This window comes from Antechinus flavipes, chromosome 1, assembly GCF_016432865.1.
Source record: "Antechinus flavipes isolate AdamAnt ecotype Samford, QLD, Australia chromosome 1, AdamAnt_v2, whole genome shotgun sequence".
In the NCBI taxonomy this organism is placed as follows: Eukaryota; Metazoa; Chordata; class Mammalia; order Dasyuromorphia; family Dasyuridae; genus Antechinus; species Antechinus flavipes.
Genome location: NC_067398.1, coordinates 462,581,777 through 462,599,968, shown reverse-complemented (window position 1 = coordinate 462,599,968; position 18,192 = coordinate 462,581,777). Strand labels below are relative to the sequence as shown.

At 33.6% G+C, this 18,192-nt stretch overlaps 1 protein-coding gene across 2 annotated transcripts in view; it reads left to right on the top strand.

The window, feature by feature from the left end:
* The window catches only part of CHD7 (chromodomain helicase DNA binding protein 7), a 226,721-nt gene that overhangs the window by 112,906 nt on the left and 95,623 nt on the right, over positions 1-18,192 (top strand). The gene's annotated exons all lie outside the window — the stretch shown is intronic.

The following is an 18,192-nucleotide window of genomic DNA, read 5'->3' as shown; positions in this document are numbered from 1 at the left end:
TTTAAGTTAAACCTTAAATTCATTTAAATTTAGAATTCATCTGTGCTTTTTCATTAAAGCTATAGATTTGCCAGAAATTTCACTTGTCTCTTACACTTAACTAAATGATCTATGGAAAATACATGTGATAATGGTGGTTTTGCCATTGTTGTTCAGTTGTTTCAGTAGTGTCTGACTTTTCATAATCCTATTTGGGGTTTTCTTGGCAAAAATACTGGAGCAATTTGCTATGTTAAAAATCTTTTCTTCTGAGATAAAAAGTATTCTACAATTTGTTGGTTACATTTGATTGAAAATGTGAGAATACTGTCTTGGATCCGTCACCACAAAATATTTGTATGTGATCTTTTTACTTTTGGAAGTTGAATTCTGAGAATTGCTATTAACTTTGTAGGTATCTCTTCCTTTATGGGAAGTTTTATTTGTCACGGTCTCACTGGGGTTGAAATGAGTAACCAAAACTTTTTTTAGCATCTGACCACTATTTAGCTTATTCTGAGATAATGTAAGTACTTAAGTTTAAAATCTGGCTCTCTAATATTTTCTTTCACATGCCCTTTTGAAATTGTTTCATCATTTTAAAAAGTAGGTAAATTATATTCAAAGCAAAGAAAAGGAAGAAGGAAAATAACATAATAAAGGTAGTAGGAAGAAGAGAGAGAGACACCAAAAAGTGAAAGTGATATATTTGGGCATTGTAATATGTCACTGAAATTGACTTGAATTTTGATCCATTATAGTTTTATAACAGCATTATAGTTTAGTGAATGTCAGCTGTGTTTATTCAACAAATTTTGATTGTCTACTATGTGAAAGACATTGGAATAGATATTGTAAAAAATACCACGGTATTGCTAAGGTTTAATGATGTATTAGAAAGGCAGACACATAATTATATATAGCTACGATAAGCGTACATGAATGGTTTACACAGTATTCTATAGGAATTTAGAGGAGGGAGCTATTCCTTCATCTTGGAGTGACCAGAGGAGGCATGTTTGAACTGGCCTTTGAAGAATGGGTAAGCTTTTTGACTATTGGAAGTGTGTGTGGAGTGATGATGGTTGGAGATAAGGGAGAGACAATGGCATGAGCAAAGGTGTGGAAGTGAGAAGGCAGAAGATATGTTTTGTGGGAAAGCAAACAGACCAGTTTATCCGGAGGATGGGTGTGTAAGTATGCCACAGATTCCCTATTCAAGTTACCTGAAAACAGAATCTTCAAGACAGCATTTATTAACTGGAATATTTTTACAACATAATAAGGGCCCTTGAAACCAAATTTTCCTTGGTGTTCATTTCCTGTAATTTCTAAACTACCATGATAGCCAGTCTACCCCTGCTGCTGCAGTCCAGAGAATGGTTCAGTTGTGAGAATACATTTATTTTCTTAGATCTTCTGCTTTATCATTTCATCCAAGATGACACTGCTATCTTAACACCTTTTTTGTCCCTTGAATGTTCCAGACTTTTCTATATACTTCCTTCTTCATCCCAAATCAGGTGGCATCAGTGACTGAGCTGCTTATGTATGGAAATAATATGTGATTTCTCATAGATTGTCAGTTTCAAATCACTGTATGAGTAGAAACTAAGGCAGACATTCCATTCCATTTTAGATAGAATAGTGTCCCTTATAGAAGTTGCCTAGGTTAATCTTTCTCCCCATCATTTCTCTTTTTTCCCTTTTTCTTTTCCCCATTTTACCTTCTTCATCTTCATCTTCCTTCTTTGCTTTTCCTTCCAATGGCCCCCCAATTGTATGCTTTCTCTTTTTCTCCAATTTATTTCCCTTCCCCCATTTACTTCCTCTCCTTTCTTCTTTTTCCTTTTTATTCTTTTTCTTCCCTCTCTCCATTTTTCCTGGTTTAATTAATATGGCTAGAATCTTGGAGAGTGATTAGCCTGAAAGAACTTTTTACAACCACATAGTATGTAGAAATGTTGCCAGATAGCATGTCATCTCCATTATGATACTTGATAAATATTAATGGCATAATATTGAGTAACAGCAAACATTTCTACTATTAAAAATTGTGGAATGCAAGTGCTTTTTTTTTTCTCTTAAGAGTAGGAAAAAAGCATTTATTTTAAATTTTTATTTAAGCATATAGAATGAAGCTATTGACTTGGACTTTAAGGATCGTTAGGTTGATTAATTTTTATTCCAAATGAAGAGGCAAAACACCTTTTGTTATCTGTATACTTTCAACAGTTTTGAGTTTTTTTCATGTTTAGTTTATTAGGGAAATTTCCTAACTATTATTTTCTGAACTTGGACATTCACATTCTGTTCTACTGGAGAAGCAGAATATAGTGGATCCCTTGAGCTTGGGAGTTCAGAGCTGCAGTGGACAAAGCTGATCAGGTGTTTTTCATTAAGTCTGACAATCACTATGCAGAACATATCAAAGTTCCTGTGTCAGTTAGCAGTGGGAAGGGTTTTGTGAATACCATTTTATTTTCTGCCTGGGTGAGATAGGGAGACCCAGTCTTGATGATGATAATAATCATAATCTTCTGGAAATTATCCTTACCATTTCTTCATAGGATATTTAACATAAGCAAAACATAAGTAATTAAAAATGTTTTACTAAAATCCTTCTAAGTAAGATTTATTGTGGGATGGTAGTGACTTTAAAATCAATCAATAAGCAAAATGCCTACTATGAATGAGACATTGGGGAAAGACAGAAAACAAAATAGACTGTCTTGAATAAATTTATTCCTTGAAATAACAGGTAATTACATACAATATATATACTAAATAAATACAAGAAGTTTTTTTTTTTTTTTTTAATAAGGGAGTTGGAGGAGAGTCATTAGTAATTATGGAAATTAGTAAAAAGTCTCATGAGGGAGCTAATGCTTTACTGAGCTTTAAAAGAACTGATAAAGATTCTTTAAAGAGGAGCAAGAAAAAGGAAGTATATTCAATTTCAGGTTCATCTTATGCAAAGGTAGATAAATAGGAGTTTATGTAAAATATAGGGTAAAGCTAGCTGTGTGACCCTGGGCAAGTCACTTAACCCCAATTGCCTCAGCTTTTCCCCTCCCTCCCCAAAAAAGAAATATAGGATAAAGGGAAATAATGTATAACATGATAGGTACACTAGACCTGTACTTTGAAGAGAATAGCTTTTTGTTTTAAACAAAAGGGCACCACTGCAACTTATTCAACAGGGAAGTTATGTTGTTAGTCATTTGTTTTAGAAATATTATTGTGGTAGCTGGCTGTGTGGAGGACTGATTTGAAAGGGGATAGTCTTAGAAGTAAGGAATCCAATTAAGAGGTTATGGCAATAGTCCTTGTGAAAAGAGAGACTAAAAGTAGGATAGTGACCATGTGAGTGAAGTGGATGTATTAGTTGTGAATGTAGAATCAACAACATATGACAAGTAGATTTTGAGAGGAGAGGGAGAGTGAAGAGGTGCGATGACTGAGGAATTAAATTGAGGAAGTTAGGAGAACTTTGAGTTGAGGAAACTTGGGTGAGTTGGAAAGATGGTGATACCCTCAATGGAAATAGGGAGATTAGGAACAGTAGGGTGAGTTTTGGGAAAAGATAATGAGTTCTAGATTAGATCTATCGACTTTGAGATGCCTCAAAGGGCTGGATATATAAATCTAGGAGATTTTTTCATAGAGAAAATGGAAACCACACTTGCTAAGGAGATCACAAAAACACTCATGTCTAGCAAAAAGGGTTCTGAACAGAGCTAGTAATATACTTCTAGTTAGGAGGGAACATGAAAGAAAAATCAGCTAGAAAGGTAGAAGAGAGTATTTTGAAAAGCCAGTTTGAGGGAATGTCAAGGAGAGAGAAAGTAAAGTTAAGAAGGATAAGATTTGACAAGAGGATTTGGAATTTTCTAGTTCATTGATTTCTGGGACAGTTCTCTAAATAAGAGAAAGGGAACCGATATTTGAAAATGACAGCGATATAAAACATGAAGTTTAAAAGAGATGCTGCTTATTTTCAAGAGAGTAGCTTCAGATGAGTAATGAGTTTGAAAGCCTGATTTTAAAGAGTTACAAAGTGAATAAGAGAAGAGAAAGTGAAGCCAAGGAATATAGAAAGCCTTTTTTTTTTTTTTTTTTTAAGGAATTTGGCTATGAAAGGGAGGAGGGCTATACCTTGAGGTAATGACTGGTTCCAGTTAAAGTTTTTTAAGGATGGGAAGAATTGTGCATTTATATTCAACAACAGTGAAGGAGTGCATTGATAGAAAAAGATGGCAGATTTGGGAGATAGAGGATGATTTTTCTAGGGCAGTCAACTGGAACAGACAGCAGGTTACCTTGGGTTGCTGAAGGCTCTGCCAGTTAGCAATAAACTCTGGCAGGTCTTATGGAATTGCATATAGTAGATGGTCACTTGTCAGATGCTTTATAATGAGGATTACTTATAGCCTTATGGATAAGACCTATACACACTTAAATAGACAGGGCCTCTAGCATGTAGAAGAGTGAACTATGATGGTAAACATCACGTCCTTTATTATATAGATTAGTATACTTCTTGTTTGGTTCTAATGAAATTTACTTTTTGTTCTATTATGGCACCAGCAAGTCTCATCTCACTAGTTCTTAGTGATCCTTTAAACCTAAGGAATATTCTTTTCTGTGTAATTCTGTTTTGTGAGTTTCCCTTAAAACAGTTCCGACAGAATATCTATATGACTACGTCAATTTACTTAAGTCACTGACAAGTATTTTTTAAAATTTTTAAATAAGCAAAATTTTAAAAATACATTAGATTATTTTGACAGTTTCTTTTAGTTTTAAAATTATGTAACTATGAGGTTATCCTCAGTTAATATTTATTTCTGAAATAACTGATGCATGGTCCCTTGTACAGAGTAGGCACATCAAGGAAAGGGAGGAATATCAAAAATATTTATTTATTTGGATTAAAACCCAACAAATTTTAGAATGTGCACTTTCAACATAAATACAAGCTTTCAAAATGAAAGCTTATGAGGTTATGCAACCCATATCTCCTTATGTATCCTTTCTTTTTTCTCTCCCAAAGAGCCACCTCTTATAATAATGAATGAAAAAGGGAAAAACCAATTACATAAAACTGACCAACACCAAAAAGGTGAAATATCTGTAATGTTCCACTTCCTCCATCTTCCACCTCTCCAAAGTAAGGCCTAAATTGTTCATTATAATTCACAGCAGTTTCAATTGTTTTGCTGGATTTTTTCCACTTACATTATTGCGTTTATTGTATATGTTGTTCTGGTTCTTTTTACTTCCTTTTGCATCAATTAATTTGTCTTTCCATGTTTCTCAACATTCATTATTTTTCACAGCATAGTAATATTCTTTTTGTGTAGTCAGTCAACTGCCGCTTATTGTGTGCCAATAACTGTATTCTTCTTTGCGGGTATAAAGAAAGACTAAAAAACAGTCTCTATTCTCAAGTTGCTAAAGAGTCAAATGAATGACAACATGCATATAACAATATCTAAACAAGATGCATACAGGATAAATTGGGTGTAGGCTCAGAGGGGAAGACTCGAAGAGTAAGGAGAACTGGGAACATGGGACTTTAGCTGGTTCTTTAAAAAGATAGGAAGTTAAGGGTGTATGGGGAGGATTCAGGCAGACAAAACAGAAAATGCTCAGAACTGAGAGACTTTCTTGTGACTGTCTTGTGAGAGGAACAGCAAGGAAGCTATTGTCACTGGATTGCAGAATTTGGAAGGGATGGGATAGTGAAGTGTTTAGAGGACTGGAAAAGCAAGAAATTTCAGATTAGATTATGAAAGGCTTTAAAAGCCAAATAGAGGATTTTCTATTTGACCCTGGAAGTGATAGAGAGCTATAGGAATTTATTGAATAGGGGGATAAATGCGTCCAGAACCTGTATTTTAGAAATAATCAGTTTGATGGCTGAGAAAATGAATGAGAGTTGGGGCAGGCAGATCAACCAGTAGGCTATTGTAGTAGTCTAGGCATGAGATGATGAGTTGATAAGTCTTGCAGCAGGGTGGCAGAAAAGGGTGCATATATGAAAGATATTATGAAGGTTGTGTGCATCAATTTTATATGGCTATTTTGCAGAAATTGGACATCTGTTTGTTCTAGTTCTGTAATATCAGTGAAAGCAATCTAAAAATGACAATATATTCCATAGGATCTTAGAGTTGGAGTTGGTAGGGACTTTGACTTTTATCTTAATCAATCTAACTTGAACTAGAAACCCACTGCAGTACGTCAAGTGGCTCACCTACCCAAATGATACTTTATTGTGATAGAAAAATCACTATCTCCTTCAGGCAGCCCATTTTACTTTTGGATTGCTTTAATTTTTAGAAAACTTTGCCTTATGTGGTGCCAAACTCTGACTCTTTAATGGCTTCCCATTGCTCCTGTTTCTCCCCAACAAGGATAGAGTGGAACATGTCTAATCTTTTTTTCTGTATGAGATCCCTTCAAGTACTTCAACTGCAACTTTCGTCTCCAATTCCTTTCAGTTATTGTCTATATGGCCTGGTCTCTATAATAAGCTTTTTTTTTTTTTTTAAATGTGTGAGGCAATTGAGGTTAAATAACTTGCCCAGGGTCACAAATGACTAGTAAGTGTTGCCTGAAGCTGGATTTGAACTCAGGTCCTCCTGACTCCAGGGCTGGTCCTCTATCCATTATACCATCTGGCTACCTTTAGCATTTCTTTTATAATTCATGATATTCTTCTCTTCTTCTCAAAAAAAAAAAAAACTCAGTCACTTGACATGACTATCTTATAGGGGTCATGTCAGCATATTTCCTTTTATGTGTTATCATTGTCGATATTTAAGCATGTCTTTAATGAGATTTTGCAATTGTTCAGAATTTTCAAGTCAAAGAATAGCTTTAAAATCTTCCTTTAAGAGGATCACCAAAGTAATATATCTTTAGAACTACACAAAAATATTTTCTTTAAATTAGTAATTCAAATGATATACCATTTCTATAAAAATCATAACAAAAATTTAGGTAATATTTTCATTTTCTCTTGTCTGTCACCACTTTTTTTTTTTTTAAGTATTGAATGGATGTTGAATTTGAGATGGAAAATAAATCATACAGCAATTTATGTTGAAATGGCACAGTTACACAGTTTATAGAAATTACCTTTTTATAGCCATATTTAAAAGTCTTCCTCTTCCACCCCCTCAAACTGAGATCAGGGCTATAATGAATTCCATTATAGGTAAAAGGTCTGCTGCTCAACTATTGAGTCACTCAAACTCTTGGCTTTTTTTTTTTTTAAATTGTAAGTATTAAAGCTTTAGTACTTTTATCTCATAAAATTGTTGTCATTGATCTAAAATGTATGCTTATTGAAGATACATTTGTATTTCTGTCCTTATGTTTAGAGGAGCAAAATCAACTAATTTTTGCTTCAAGTTAGGCTTTATATAGATCAAGGCAAGGAATTGAATACATTGTATTCATGTTTAATCATTTAGAAAAAAGCCTTATGCTACTTGATCATTATAAGGACAATTTACTAGATTGAATATCTTCTGAGAAAGATGATTTTTTGAGGGGTTAGCATTTTTACCATGGTTAATTGAAAAGAGTGTGGTGGTGGTGGTGGTGGTGGTGTGGTGGTAATAATAGTGGTGATTCTCATTAGATTTAATCTTTTTTTTTTTCAAGATTTTCCTTGAACTCTAGTGAACTAGTCCTTTGATTCTAATACTGTGATTACTTATAAAGAATCTTGGAAAACTTGAAGAACCATTCATTTATTCCTGCTTAACACATAACTCTATAAGTGTAAATTAGAATAATTGGTGGATCTTCTCCCTATCATCTGGTCTGGATGGCACAGAGAAAAGAAATAAAAGCAATTGCAACAATTGCAAAGGGGAAACATATCAAAGTATAAAGGAAACTCCAAGAGCAGAATGAAGGTTAAATGTTCAAATGTTGAAAGCTACTTTGTTCTCCTGTTTTTCCCCCTCTCAATACACTAGTGTGTCACACTCATTAATTATTCATATTGCTGTGAACAAACAAGGTAAAATGTCTCTAGAAGAGATGTATAATGAGGACATCTCAAGAAAGTGTAACTGCTTAACCATTCTGCACACATCTTTCTCTATGGTAAAAATAGATTAGCAAGTAATTGCTAGGGTAGTTTCCTTTCTTACTTTCTGGAATATTACCTATGTGATTGTTTGATGATATTCAGGTAGAAACAAAAATATGACTTTTAAAAACATTTTAAATATTACTTGTTATAATCCAACAGTTCTCAAACTCTATTAAAATCTGCCCACACAAAGCATTTGTGATCTAATATACATAAGTAGGCTTCTATTCTTGCCCAGCTGTGTAGATTCAATTATAATAATTTTCTCAGTTGCATAACATTGCTGTTTGTTTATTACCACGTTATTAGTCAGTGAATGAACCTCCCTCTTTTTGACCCCTTAACAGTGTTTATAAAATACGTAATTGCTTTAGGATCTTCTGTTTCATTCGCAATTCCAGCTGGAGGGAGTCATAGGGACACAATCCTCTTTAAATCTTAAAATGACTGCTTCTGATGTATAGTAAATTCAATCTTCCCCCAAATGAATTCATGCTGTTTAACTTAATTTTGGTTATATTTTTCTTTTTTTTTTTGGGGGGGGGAGAATTCTTTTTTTTAATACTAAAAAAAATTCACCCAACTCTTGGGTGTGTTTTTGAATCCAGTGCCTTGTGTATTATACCTTGTAATTTAGTTTTTAAAAAAGAAGAAAGAAAGAAAGAAACTTTTAGTTGCATTGAATGCTTAAATATTTTTGGCATAAAAGTTACCCATAACTTTTTATTTATAATAACCAGTTTCCCTCAGGATCTTTTGCATTTTCTCTGAGGCAAAAACTTGGTGACTGATAAGTTTTGGAGTCTTTTGTAAAGGCCTCATTTCTTACTGTGTGTTGGCTAGAGTCTTGGAGCTGGGGTCAGAAAGGTTTGGGTTCAAATCATAGGAGTAGCTAGGTAGTATAGTGAATAGAGCATTGGATATCTGGCCTCAGACAATTAACTAGCTGTGTGATAAATAAGATTAACATGTTTTTATCAATCAACTCATAAGATTATAGAGAATAAGGAGAAACTGTAGAAGTTTACTGCTTCCATATATTACCTGTTCTGTCACTGCAGACTAGCTTGAGCTGACAGCAGAGCATGGTGAGGTATAAAAACATGTGTTAAAAGTTAAGAGACTAGGAAGATCTGCATCAGTTACTAACTTACCCATAGTAGGACCTACTTTGAGTGGTTTTTTTAAAAAAATTTCATAAATGGGCATGTTATATTGACCTAATACAATACTTTTTCATTCATGTCCCATTTTGATAAAAAGGTTTTTACAAGAAAGCTGGATATAATTTAGGGATGCAGCCTGTGATTATAGTAATGAAATTTATTTTTTTTGAAGCTAATTACTCTGTTATACTATGTGTTAAGCAACTGAGGAGTCAAAACTATATTAATGTAGAGCCAACGTGACAGACTGAAGAACACTACTCCTAGTAGAAGTCCATAGATCTAAGTTCTGCTCCTATCTTGACAGCTAACAAGCTATGTTACTGTTAGCCAAATTGTTTCTGCTCCTTCGTTTTTATTTCCTTCCTTCCTTTTTCTCTCCCTCCCTGCCTACCTCTTTTCTGATACTAATATTATAAATTTAGGTGCTATATTATAAATTTAGGTGACATAATTTAAACTTAAAATCAATTTAAAATATTTCTCATTCTTCTCTCCTATTTAATGACCCAGAAAAAAAAAAAAAAAGAAGTGAACATAGTTTGTGTTGATTTACATTCACTCTCCATAGATCTTTTTCTGCATACAGGTGGCATTTTCTATCTAAAGTCTATTGGGATTGCCTTGGATTTTTATTTTCTTTAGTGTAAAATGAGAGAGTAATAAAATTACTTTTAAGATCTCTTCCTGCTCTAAGAATGTTATGATTCTTTGGTTTTGTGGGTTGTTGTGACCAAAGACCTCATCATTTAATGGTCAGTACCCCTGGTAAGAAGTTTATCAGTCATTGGGTAAGATGCTCTGAGAGATAGAGCTTTTCATTGCAGGGACTATACTCAAAATCTTTTTCAGGATAGTAGGCTACGCTCCAGTGCGATAGAATAAACAAATCAAGTTTGATTAAACCCTGTTATCTTTAAGTATTGCTTTGAATTTAGGGTTGCTGTTAAAAAATTAATAATAAAACTATCATCTTCCTACTACTGGGCATTCTTAAGATTCTGTTCAATAATCTTACTTCTCAAGATGTCTTAGCTGTCACTCCCAATCTTGTGTAATTTACAAATTGCACCCCATCTCTGCCTTTAAAATAGATAGGACCAAGTGCAGAGCCCTAGATTACTTAATTAGAGATTTCTTTCCAAGTTATCATCATATTGTTAATGACTACTCTTTGTATCTGGTCATTCAATCAGTTTAGAGTTCACTTGACATTTTCTAAGCATGTATTTCTTTTCTTTCTTTCTTTCTTTCTTCTTTCTTTTTTTTTTTTAATAAAAACAGCATAGGAGTTTTTATTAAAAGTTCTGCTAATATCTAAGCAATTAATTTTGCTAACTGTCTATCATATCCAAATTACTGTTAGGCAGTCAAAATTGAAAGACAAAATTAAATAATTCCTGTCCTTAGGGGACTTTTGTGCTATTGGGGAAAACACCATACATACAGTTAAATAAATAGAAATTATATATAAGGTAACCCAAAGTAATTTTGAGGAGGTTTCAACCCTAGAAACTAGAAAAAATTAGAAATGGCTTCATATTGGTAGGTGGCACTCTAGTCAAATCATGACATTCCATGGGGGGAGGGGAGCAAGATGGGATGGGACAGCTGATGCCAAAGCATAGAGGCAGCAGATAGAATATTGTGTACAGGGAACAGTTAGTAGGACAGTTTTATTTGAATATAGAATGCATGAGCAGAAACCACTTGAAATTATTCTGGAGAAATAGGTTAGAGCTAGATTCTGATTTAAAAAAAAAATTATATCTTCTGCTTTTATACCTCCTATATCTTAAAATATTCCCTCTTAAAGTCTCCTACTCAGAGATCTATTTCCCATAACAAAGAAAAAAAAAGCAATTCTGCAAATCTAATCTACTCATTAACTAGATACAATGAACATATACAATATGATATGCTATGTACTGGAACAATTGAGAAATTTCCCTTCTTCCATCTCCGCAGTAAAAGAAGGAAAGTCTCAGTCTCTCAGTCTCTCTCTCTCTCTCTCTCTCTCTCTCTCTCTTCTCTCTCTCTCTCTCTCTCTCTCTTCATCCTTTCTTGTGTCGGTCTTTAAATGCAAGAGAAGTTTGCATTTCATCTTAAGAGGGAATAAGGAGCCATCAAAACTTCTTGAGCAGGGGAATGGTATAGTATTTACCACTGTGGCAACTGTGAGGAGAGAATGGGCTGTGCAGTGCATGAACTGCAGGCAGTAAGACTAATTAAAAAGCCATTGGAATAGTCTCGTTGAGAAGTGATGAAGAACTAGGGTAGTGGCCATATGAGTAGAAGGAGAGGAGACAGATGTGAGAGATATTGCAAGAATTGAAAAGACTTGGCAATGCGTGATGTGGTGAGAAATTGTGGGGAGTTGAAAATGATTCTGTGGTTGAGAGCTAGAGTGGCTAAAAGGATGGTGGTATTTTTATAAAAGTTAGGAAGAAGGTAGATTTTGATAGGAACCTGAAATGGCCTTATTGTATGTCACTATCTCCAGCCCCCAAACTCTTCTGGCCTTGTGTATCTTAAGGATAATATAGTATTCTTTTACTTTGAAATACAGCTGAATCCTATTTTAAGCCCTTTGTGCATATGAACTTTCTTTTTGCTAATTCTTTTGGTGGTTTCTTTGGGGTAGAAGTTGGAGCAATGGATGAAGGTTGCAGAAATTAAATTAATTTCAAACAAGGCAAACTTTCTAACAAGAATAGCTGAGGTTCTTAACTTGGGGGCCATAAACTTTAAAAAGTTTGATAACTGGATTTTCAATATAATTGGTTTGGTTTTCTTTGCAATTCTGTATATTTTATTTAGTGATATTCTGAGAAGAGGATCTGACTTTGCTAGACATGACACAAAAATAGTCAAGAATCTTGAAGTAAAAAGTTTCTATAAGTGGAATTGACTGCCTAGCAGTTGGGAGTGAGTTTCACTTTTATTGAAAGTCTTCATGGATAAGCTAGATAGACAATCATTTGTCTGGCATATTATAGAAGAGATTTGCGTTCAAGCAAAATTTTATTAATTGGGTACTGGGTGTGGAGAGCACTTGTGCTAATTAATTAATACTAAGTCCCTATTCTCAAAGTGGTTATAGTCTATGAGAGAATGCAATATAAGTGATACCAGATTTATACAAAATAGTATAGAGTAATGGCAGCACAAATGTGTGGTATAAGAATTACTCTTAAAGAAGGTGGCACGTTAGTTGAGCATTGTAGGAGAGCTGCATTGTAGGATGGCCAAAGGTGTAGATAAGGAAAGATTGAATTCCATATTTGGGGTGGGAGGGAGGTGAGAGGATAACTTTTGCAAAGTCATGGAAACAAGGAATTGGAATGTTGTGTGCAAATAAAGTGTTGTATGCTTGAGAGTTTTGGATTAATGGGCCTTTACTTCCTTTGCAGTTCCAATGTATAAAAAATTTAAAAATAATTAAAACAAAATTTTAAAGCAGAGCTTAGGAGCTTCTAAAATCATATGTATTTATATCAGGAATAGGTAAGGTCTCTCCTAAAGTTAGCCAGGCAAGAACAAGAAAAACTTTTGTTTTAAAATAATTTGATAATAAACAGTGGAAGGGGAAATTGATGATAATCTCTGGGACCTGATGAAGATAAGTGAGAACAAGATTTGGAAGCAAATTTAGTTTATCTATATCCTTGGAATTTCTGAGAAAGAAGCCCTAATCCTCTGGTGTCTCCCCTACCAATAGCTCACTTGTAATACACTATCAACTTAACACTCTCCCAGTCCCCAATTATCCTCCCCTATCTAGTGCTTAACCAAGCACTGGCAGTACCCCTTTAGCTTCTAGCCACAGGTGAAATCCCCTGCTAATGAGCAAAATTTTATTTCCTGGCATTCAGCTCTGAACATAATGTACCATAGAAATATGTATTATGGCATACATTATGGGTTAAACAGGTTTTGGTGGCTTGGCCCCAGGACTTAACTATCATGTATAACATTATTATTTTATAGAAAAATGTATTTAGGATATTTTGTGACACAATGCATTTATACATTGTAAATAATATGCTTTTTGTTCCATTTGTGGCTCCCTCTTCCTGTTTCTTCTTTAAAAAATCATGTTTTGGCTTGGTTTTTGCATGTGGATTTTGTTCTAGCATTATGCATTAAAATAAAAAAGTGATTTAAATTTTTTGTTTTAGATAAGAAGGTATGTTCAACAGAATTGGATTCATTTGCAAAGATTAGAAACATATGAGCCATTAGAAACTGATAATTTGACATTACCTGTCATGTTATCCAACACTGTTAACAGATTGAGGTTCCAGAAGTATAATTAGGTTAAAACATGATTAAAGGAGATCTCTGTTTAACCAAGTCTGAAAGTGCTGTTGAAACCTGAAGGACAGAAACTTCATTTCTTTTAATGTATGTAGCTGCAAATATGTATATTTCACTTCCCTTTATACTGGCTTTTAGATAGAATGATAGAATGTTAGTGTGGGAAGGAGACTTTAGAGATCATCTAGTGCCTTAATTTTCAGAAAAGGGGAACTCAAGCCCAGAGAGGTTGTGACTTGCCTAAGATGTCATAATTGCTTCATGCTAGATCTAGGATTGGAACTCAGATCAGATAAAGTTATCTGTCATTTCACATAGTTTTCTCTTTCAACTATAATAAACTGGAAGAGCTGAATATTGTGTCAGGATGCTTCTTTCCCAGGGATATGATTCTCAACTATTATCAGGACTTAATTTGTAGGTTATGTTAGTTCAATCTCTCTTAAAGCAACAGAAATAGCACTGTCTTCCTTTTTATACTTCTTCCACTAATTCATTCTTACCAGATTAATTCAACATCCTGCTACTTTATATAACAGACCTTGTTTGTTTATTCTGTCCATTTTAATAAGATATGAGCATGGAATTTTGAATGTAAATATTTACCATTTCTAGCATATTTTTCTCTTTAAAAATCTTTTAAAATGCATTGGCTTGATTTTACTTGCAATTTGAGTATTGGACACAATGTTTTTAGTCCTAAAAGACTAGACATCCTCTGATTTTCAAACTCTTTAAAAAACATTGAAAAATAAAAATTGGTTTTTAAAGCATTGATCTGTAAGCTCCTGTGTAGCTTATTTTTAAGTACTCTTAGTACTAAGCATCATGCATGTTTCTTTTAATAAATGAGAGATTTTAGGAATGTCTTATGTGATACTATCAAATGTTAATGGCATTGATTAACTGTCAAGTAGAGTGGGAAACGATGAGAAAATGTCTACTGTAAAATTAAATAGCACTGGGGAAAACTCTACCATGCCTTTGGTCAGGGAGGTGCCTAGTCCTGGTAAGCTGTTGTAGGGGTATTAATGTGAGCTCCAGGATGTTTTTTTTTTTTTTTTTCACATGATTAAAGCAGGCCATCTGTTCTTTGTTAAATGTTTACAAAAACAGCTTTTCTCTAAAAGATTTAAGGAGATGTAGGTTTAGTAAACACTGTAATATTTCTGAGCACCTTTTTCACCTTATTTCAAATAGTACCAAAACATAATTCTGTTGCATCTCAAGTAGGATTAATACACATTTTGTATTTAATCTTTATTTTGTGGAAGATTAAGTTGGGTAACAAGAAGTTATAGCCTCCTTTCTTTGAAAGCAAATAGCATGCCTTCTATGTTAAAATAGATAATTTTTAGATTTTGGTTTAAATCTGTAGCATACTCCTCTTTTCTTTATAAATGGAAATCCTCATATCTTATTTAAGAAATAAGATTCTATAACTTGAAGTGATCCTCTAGAGCCTAATGAAGACAACCTTTTATTATATAATAAGTCACTCACTATTCTAGGTTTCCTTCTTTCCTCTTTTCAGGAATGTGACTTTTCTTCATTTTCCTAAAAGAGGTATCCACAGTAGCTGTGCCAACACTTCCCTCCCCACCCTCATGTATGTATACATACACATTTTATATTCCATGTCATTGTCTTTTGCAGTAAGACGTGAATTAATTGTTCCTTCTTTCTGATATTAGGGAACATTACCACATAGCAGAAGCAATTTAAAAACACTATGGTAAGACCAACATGAGTTAGGGGAAAATGTCCTCGATTTGGAGTTAAAAATTAGTAACATTACTGTTTACTTGTGTGACTTAGGATAGATCACCTACCCTTTGTGAGCCTCAGTTTCTTTATAAGGAAAATGAGGATGTTGGTTTAAATGATTTTTTTAAGGATCCTTATAGCTGTATGATTTTGTGCTAATTCAGACCTGTTGATGTACTTTATTTCTCTTCTCTCACCCCCATCCTTCTAAATTCTTAACCATTTCATTGGTAGCTGTGTGGAAGTTTATCTTAACACTATTAATAGCATAAATAAGAATTTGCAATCTACTTAAGAGGGAGCACTGTTTTAAAGCTAACAGGCACCAAGAGGTGTGCTAATAACAAAATAGTCTTACCTATTCATTAGAACAGGGCTTAGCAAAATTATGTCATTAAATAAGTTATTTTAGGTAAGTTAAAGTAATACACTGCTTTTCTTTAAGTATATTTAAAATAAAGTCCTCACTTTTCAGTAGTTGTGATTTATTTTTTCAACAGTTAGAAATAGTAAGATTACAGATTTTTTTTTAAGAAAATGAGATACCCAAAGGAAGAGTAAATAATTATCTGTGATATGCAAATCATTGAATTAAGAATACCTATATATCTATATCTTCATTCTTAAGGAGTTTTTATTTACTGAGGAATATGAGTAGTACACAGATAAATAATGCATATTAATATGAGGAAGAAATAAGTCTGAAAAATTAAGGGACTAAAAAAAGGCTTCATTCTTAAAGAACACAAGTATTCTAAGGTCTGGAATAAAAAGAAAGCACTTTATAGGCAAAGATATTGCAGGGAAATGTATAGGTTGGCAAGAATGTATATATAGTGTGGAAGAACTATTTTAGGAACCTAAAAACAAAATTAGAAGCAAGAAGTTTTAAATGGCAGGCTGAGGAATTTATATTTTAGACTAAAAGCAATAACTGGTAGACATTGAAGGCCTTTGATTAGAGGAATGGCCTGGTCAAATGTCTGTCTTTATAAGATTGTTTTTGGAAATTGTAAAGAGTGAATTGGAGAGAAGGAGAAAATGTCAGACTTAACACATTGGGTGATTGATTGGGTATGGGGGATGAGGAAGACGGATGTATTCAAGGATGGTTTCAATATTATAAACCTGGGTATCTGGGAAATTGATAGTGCCCTTGACAGAAACAGAGAACTTTGGAGAATGGATGAGTTTGAGGAGAAATATGATGAGATATATTTTGGCCCCATTCCTCAAATAAATAAATCCAAAGGAGAAATCAGCTCATATAATCTGTCAAATCTCATACCTTTCCATTTTCTGTCGATTTTGGGGCTCTCTTTTTCTTTGTGTCCCGTTGTTTCATTCAGTATCTTTCAGTTACTACTAAAATCTGAACAAGGTAAATACATAAAATGAAAAACATTATCTTAGGATTTGGGGAATCTGAGGGAACATATTTTACAAGTTTGGAAACAGAAACTAAGAGGTTATGGGGACACAGGTAGTTTTTATGGCAGTTAGAAATCAATCCTCCTTATTCGTACCCAAATTTTTCCTTTTTTCTTTTTAATTATATATAAAAGCAGCATTTTTTGTTATGCGTGTACATTCATATTTTTTATGCATTTCTTTATTAATCGTGTTAGGAAAGAAAAATCAGAACAAAAGGGGAAAATCACAAGAGAAAAAAGAACAGAAGAAAAAAAAAGGAGGAAACGTGAGCATAGAATATGTTGATTTACATTCAATTTCCATAGTTGTCTCTCTGGATGTAGATGACATTTTCCATCCAAAGTTTATTGGGATTGCCTTGAATCACTGAACTGCTGAGAAGAGCCAAGTCTGTCATAGTTGATCATTGCATAATCTTGCTGTTACTGTGTACTGTGTATTCCTAGTTCTGCTTGTTTTGCTCAGCATTAGTTCATGTAAATCTTTCCAGGCCTTTCTAAAAATCAGCCTATTCACCCTTTTTTTATAGAACATTAATATTCCATTATTTTCACATATTATAACTTATTCAATTATTTCCCAGTTGATGGGCATATACTCATTTTCCAATTATTTGTCACCACAAAGAAACATTTTTGCACATGTGGGTCCTTTTTTTCTCTTTTATAATTTCCTTAGGATACAGACCCAGTCGTGGCACTACTGGATAAAAAGTTTGCACAGTTTTAAAGCCCTTTAAGCATAATTCCAGATTGCTCTCCAGAATGGTTGGATCATTTCACAACTCCACTAACAATGCATTATTGTCCCAGTTTTCTCACATCCCCTCCAAAAGTTATCATTATCTTTTCCTGACATCTTGGCCAGTCTGAGAGATGTGAGGTGATATTTCAGAATTGTTGTAATTTGCACTTCTCTAATAGTGATTTAGAGCATTTTTTCATGTGATTATCGATGGCTTTAATTTCTTCATCTGAAAATCATCTGTTCATATTTGAAAATTTATCAATTGGGGAAGTTTTTGCTTTTTTACTATTAGTTAAATCTTAACATATCTTCACTGTTAGTGAAATCTTAACCAAAAGCAAAGTTTTTAAGGCACCACCTTTTGAAGTTCTAATTTTAGTATCCTCTGTTTTCAAATTTGACCTGCCTAATTAAAATCAGTAGCCCTTCTGGAAATAAGCCAATAAATCTGGCTCTATCAACAACTTCTCCTTTATTTTTAAGAGTACAGGGAAAATTGGAGGAGCTAGATTCATATTGAGGATCATTCCAAGTCATTCAACCTCACTGGGTCTCATCTGTAAAATGAGAAGATTGAACTAAGTGACTTTTTAAATTCTAAATCTAGCTCCTATAATATTCTGAAAAAAGACAGAAAATTTTTGTATCTTACAGGAATTC